The sequence below is a fragment of the Crocuta crocuta genome, unplaced genomic scaffold (genome assembly GCF_008692635.1).
Source record: "Crocuta crocuta isolate KB4526 unplaced genomic scaffold, BGI_CrCroc_1.0 scaffold1171, whole genome shotgun sequence".
NCBI classification, from domain to species: domain Eukaryota; kingdom Metazoa; phylum Chordata; class Mammalia; order Carnivora; family Hyaenidae; genus Crocuta; species Crocuta crocuta.
The window spans coordinates 221,674-227,768 of NW_027530879.1; positions in this window are offsets into that span (position 1 = coordinate 221,674).

Consider the following 6,095-nt stretch of genomic DNA (forward strand, 5'->3'; position numbering starts at 1 on the left):
GGCAAATACGAAATAGCCATAAAATTTGCAACCATCCAAGGCCAATGAGTTTCTGGACAGACTGCGGCAGCGGCTGCCAAGGAGCCTTAGGGACACCCCGCGGGGGCTTGGGTCCGGAGGGCCGGACTTCCACACCCACCCCCTGGCCGTGCCNCCGGGGCTGCAGCCAGAGCCCCACCCCGCTTCCCCGAAACACCAATCCGAGGCGTCCGCGCCCGAGCGCCGCGCCCCCGAGGCAGCCAATCACAATGGGGCGCTGGCGTCACGTGCGGAAGCGCCGCTCAGTGCCACCCCTCAGCGCGCGGTGTAACGTCAGCGCGCGTAAGCATATGTTTTCGCGATGTGCGGAGGCACTTGCTTTCTCTGTATGGAAAGTAGTAGTCCTCGGTTTAATCTTTCATATGCATTCTTAGTATCGCAGATCGCTAGAAACCGGCCCTGGTCTCTTCTTACACAAGCAGCCTACCCAGAGCCTTCCTCGGGGTAAAGTCGGAAATCCCAGCGTGACTCGCCGCGAGCCTTTAGGGCTGCTGGGAGTTGTAGTCCGGTGACCTTTGGAAACGAAGCTGAACTTAGAAAACTCACTCCCAGGATGCACCGGACTTCTACGCCCGAATTTGCCAAAGGTCTGGTGGGTTAGCGTCTTGGTTGCCTAGTTACAGCGTCTCTTTTCTGGAAGCGGGTTCTCCGAGGCTTCGGATTGGAGAGACTTTTGGGTGGGAAGGCTACCAGAAGCCAGGGTCATGCTGGCCTTGTGTTTCTGGTTATCTGTGCCACAGCAGAACCGCGTCTGTTCTTAACCACCCTGCTAGGGTTGCCTGATGTAGCAAATAAAATACACAGATAAAGAGTACAGTAAGATCAGATTTTATAAAAATTTGAATTTCAGGTGATTTTTGAACAAGTATGTCCCACATAGTGGGGACGTGACTAAAAAATTCCTCGTTGTTTATCTGAGATTCAAACTTAAATGATTGTCTTGTATTTTATCGGGCAGCCTTAGCCTCTGGAAGAAAAAAAATCTGAGGTCTTACCTGCAATATCAACTCCCACCCACACTAGTTCTGCTGGCTATGATGGCGCTTGTCAGGAGGCTACTGAATGGGTGGAAATGGTCTGATGGCCATCCACCCCTGCCATTTGGTGCCTGGAGTTCCCCCGGCTCTTCCATGCATACGCTTTGGAGAGCAGTTGCCTTCCTGAGTACTATCACTAGCACCCCTTTTAAGCCTCTAGAAAACCTATTCATCCCCTGCATATTTCAGCTCCTTTCTGGTGCCCTCCCCAAGCCTACAGAGGGAATGCAGTTACCAGGTGATATTCGAGTTGTTTGCCTGGCTGCCAGCCCCCCTCCTGCTCAACCCAAACCTGGAAGGTGGGTGTTCTTTGGACCTCGCACGGACTCTTTCTGAAAACCGCCGACTGCATTTGCTTGTTAAATGCCTGCCTCCTTGGCCAGATAGTAAGCGGATAGTAAGCAACGTTTGTTCCTAGTAATAGACACTGAATAAGTCTTAATTGTATTAATGAATTTCTTTATCCTATACCGGTGCAGCCCCAGTAGAAACACATATACCCAATAAAATGTATTGAAAATATTTTGTGGAGTGTACCATATAAATATTACACTGCGATGATATAATTCAAAGAGCATTTTGGTTGTAGGATTTGAAGGGTTGCTAATGAGTTAACGTTAATGAGCTAACGCTGTGTAACTAAAGTAGGAATAGATATCCTGCACTGGGATGATATGGAAGCATCAGAGAATAAAGACGATGAAGGTTGAAGGATATTTATTCAGGCTTAATAATGTGCAGTTGGTTGCACAGATAGCCCCAACACTACCAGATGGTACAGCATTGCTTTGATCTCCCGTTCATTTCTGGAATAGGTTTAAGACCAAGGGAGTGGACAGAGAAACTGGAAAGTATAAATGAGCGCTAAGCCCATTTACTGAGCCCGTGATTTGCCAGTGCCATAGTTCTAATCACAATCCACATTCGAAATTCTAAGATCCTGGTGCCAATATTCCCTCGAAAGAGTTGCGATCTTTTTTCAAAACAGAGTACTTCCTACCATTACCATCAAACATTTACCGAGCGCCTACTCTGTAGAAGGCTTTGTGGGGAATACAAGGAATATTAAATATAATCCCTATGTTCAAAAAGGTTTTTTTTTATCCTTCCTAGCTTTTATATACTTTTTGCTAATAGTAAAAAGCAATCCACCTTTCTTGAAAGGTTCTTTGTGTTTTAAATACTGTAGAGGAGGCTGACCTTTATAAATAGTTAATAAAGGCGCACTGTTGCTGAGTATCGGTTGGAGGGGAGAGGGCTGAGAAAATTTGCAGGCTGTTCCAGCGAAGTGTATAGGTTCTGGCAGTCTGAAAACATTGAAATTCATTCATCACGCTCCAGTCTCTGACCTACGCACTGAGCATTAAAGGCAAATAAATCATAATTCTGCCCATGGCTCACAATCTCATGTGGGTATGAAACTCCATTTATAGTCAGTGTACATTTAAGGCTCTTTTCTAAAAGTCAAAGGAAAGTTGTAGCATCAGGACTAAGCTATAAATCTGGGAATAATTCTAATTATGGTCTTCTGCCTAAATGTATGGAATCAAGGTATGCTTTTAGAGAGATTGTTCTTAGAAACTACTAAACTGAGAGTAGAATGCGCATACATGCAGTGTATTCTGATTACACTTAGTAAAATATGAGGTCAATGAGTACCAGCTGTAGTATAAAGTGACCTGTAAATGGAGAAGGTATAAAATAAATGTGGGTATCACCTTCCCTTGAAATCCAGCTCTTTGTAAATTCAGTTCCCAGCTTCCGTGGATAATTTTGGAGTGGGAAGGCAACACATTTGTACTGAGAGCCTGGTATCTATGTACAAGACACAGACAGGGAAATTATGGCATCGGCTTTACACCCAAAGAACCAGGACAGAGTTAAGGCATATTTAGTACCTGCAAGAAAAGGTAGGAAGTGATAAGCACTGTAAGAGAAATACAAGAGAAATGCTGGGAGTTCAGAGGGAAAGAGTATTTCTAGCTGTCAGCATTTAGTGTTGAAGTAAAAAGTGCACACGCAACTGTTGGGAGCAAGATCATTTCAGGAACAATATCAACAGGGGCGCCCGGGTGGCTCAGCCGGTTGAGCATCTGACTTCGGCTCAGGGCATGATCTTGCAGTTAGTGAGTTCGAGCCCTGCATCGGGCTCTGTGCTGACAGCTCAGAGTCTGGAGCCTGCTTTGGATTCTGTGTTCCCCTTTCTCTCTGCCCCTCCCCTGCTCGCCCTCTGTCTCTCTCAAAAATAAATAAACATTAAAAAAAATTTTAAAGAACAATTGAACAAGGTAGAGAGACAGGTGCTGACTGTCCAGTGAACACTGCTGTGCAATTTTGCAGGGGAAGAGGAGGGGCAGGGTTCAGACAGGAGAAGGTGGCATTTCCAGTAAAGATCGGAGCACCCTGGTAGGGGATCTTACTAAGAAAAATGGAGTTGATGTTGAGCCAGACTTCCGGCCAAAAAAATATTTTCCATTAACGTTTTAAGACTATCCACTCCTCACTCACTCTGCTTCAACGGAAAAATAAAAGACATGAGAAAATCAAAATGTTATAGCTCTGATTTTAAAAAGAATGTTTAAAATGTTTAAAAACATTCCCACGTATCAGAAACAGAACCCAAATGCAAAATGGTAATCAGACCATTTTGTTCTGGACTCTGTACGTGGAAGCAGGAAGACATGAACTGGGCTCAGCTCTTGTTGAATGACAAAGACTCCCAGCTCCACACGTGACCACAGACAGGAACCAGGCATGTAGGAGACTTTTATATTGGTAGCTTTCAATGAGTCACTTTCCAACATTCACACTTACCCCTTTCCACATGGGCTCTGGGCTGGGCCATGTGACTTGCTTGGCCAATGGCTCATCAGTAAATGAGAGGCAACAGAAGCTCAATTAATAAATGCTTACAGGGCCACCTGGGTGGCTCAGTCAGTTAAGCGTGGGCTTTCAGTTTCAGCTCAGGTCATGATCTCACAGTGTCGCGAGTTCGAGCCCCACGTCAGGCTGTGTGTGGACAGCGCGGAGCCCGCTTGGGATTCTCTCGCTCTCCCTCTCTGTCTCTCTGCCCTTCCCCTACTCACACTGGCCCTTTCAAAGTAAATAAATAAACTTAAAAAATAAAAATAAATGCTTATGCTCTGAGGAATGTCCTATTGGAAACTTTCCTCTTGATCGCCAATGGCTATGCTGCGAAGAAGCTCGGGCAAGATACTAAATGACGAAAAGCCACATGGAGAGAGGCCCTGGAGAATGGAAGTTCATCTTGGCCTTCCAGCGGCAGATGAGTTCCCATTCACTGGTCACAAAATCAATGCATTACTGCTTATTTATTTGTTTGTTTATTTGGCACCTACTAAATACAAGACATTGTTTTCACACTGAGGATGATGGGTAGATTAGACAAAGTCCAGCTCTTCATTGACCCAACGACCAAATCCATGAAGGTCACAATTTTCACCAAATTACTTTCCTTTTTTTAAAGCCTTAAAATAGGTGTCCCTGGCTGGCTGAGACAGTAGGGCGTGCGACTCTTGATCTCAGCGTTCATGAGTTTGAGCTCTATATTGGGGGCAGAGTTCACTTAAAAAAAACTCTTGAAGTGGATGATTTGTGTCATCTCTTTTATCAAGCATCTCAGTATTTCAATGTCATGCAACTCTGACCATTATGCTGTCACATCTGTTTCCAGCTCTAAAGGGGCTCCCACTACTGCTTTCTTTAGTCAGAGCTTTGCGATCTGTGCTGCCATTAATACATTCTCCAGCCCGGTGGCCTGGATAATCAGGGACAGCATGCATCACTGGCATTTCCTGCTTGCTTTAAGCTCTTGGGACTTCTCACATACTTTTATTTTGCAACAAGTTGAGAATTTTCAGCCCACATTCCAAAGCTATCCATATGACAAATGCTTCTGTACAATGAACAGTACATTCCAATAAGGCAATGGGCCAGTTATCCCACCTCTACACTGACGGCCAGCCCCAGCCCAGCTCAGACACAGCCTCAGGGATCCAAGTGCAAATCTCTTGGTAGTTATGGAGCGTTAGAAGTGCACAGGCAGACGACAAACGACAAACGACAAACGGTTTGTCCTAGCCCAGGACAGTCTATATCTCCATTTAAATGGCAGTTGGGAAGCAGGAACCACTAACCAAAACATGGTTTGCACTGGCTTTAGGGAAGATCTAGGAAACCAGAAGCAGCCAAAAACTTGGCTCACAGCCCTGCTTCTCTTTCAGGAGGATCCCTTTAATTTGCAAATTACTTTGTAGTTTTCAAAAGGTTTTCACTTATGGTAATTCAAGTGACATTAGCAACTCTGAGAGCAAGGGGATGAGATTATCACCCACATTTGGCAGGTCAGGAAACTGAGGCTCATACTGCGATTAGGTGGCAGAGCCGGTCCTCGGATTTAGACTCTCTTTTTGCCAAAGATGAGCAAAGTGACTCCTTTGTGTGGTGGCCCCTGGGCTGTCTGCTACCGCTGCTCTCAAGGGAATTTGACCAACTACAGAGGAGGAAAACATGGCAGGAAGTGAATGAAGAACAAAGCTCAGAGTTGAATGCTAATGCACTATGTGCAAGCTCTTTCAGAAGGCCGGGAATCAAAGAGTGAAACCAGAAGGAAGAAGGCCCTTTGGCATCAGGGTCATAGAGTGGGGGTAAGAGGAACAGCGACAGGAGAGGAATGACTGGGCCAATGCCAGTAAATGACAGCAATGATAATGGCAGCACGATGGGGACTGGTCCCAGGCCAGGTCCAAATCAGCGGTGTCCCCAGGGCAGAGACTGAGAGCTAAAGCCAGGAGAGGACCAGGGGCCCAGAGCCCGCAGGCCACAGAGGACTTGGGTGAAGGAGAGGAGAATTCAGAAACTGGTTAGGAACCAAGGGAAGGACAGGGATTTGGGTCAGGATCCAACAATTCTACTACGTGGCATCAGGAAAAACGAAACTGTTTTGCTGTGTTTACCACTATCTTCCTCCTTGTTACTGTATAGCTTCCACATGGTCCG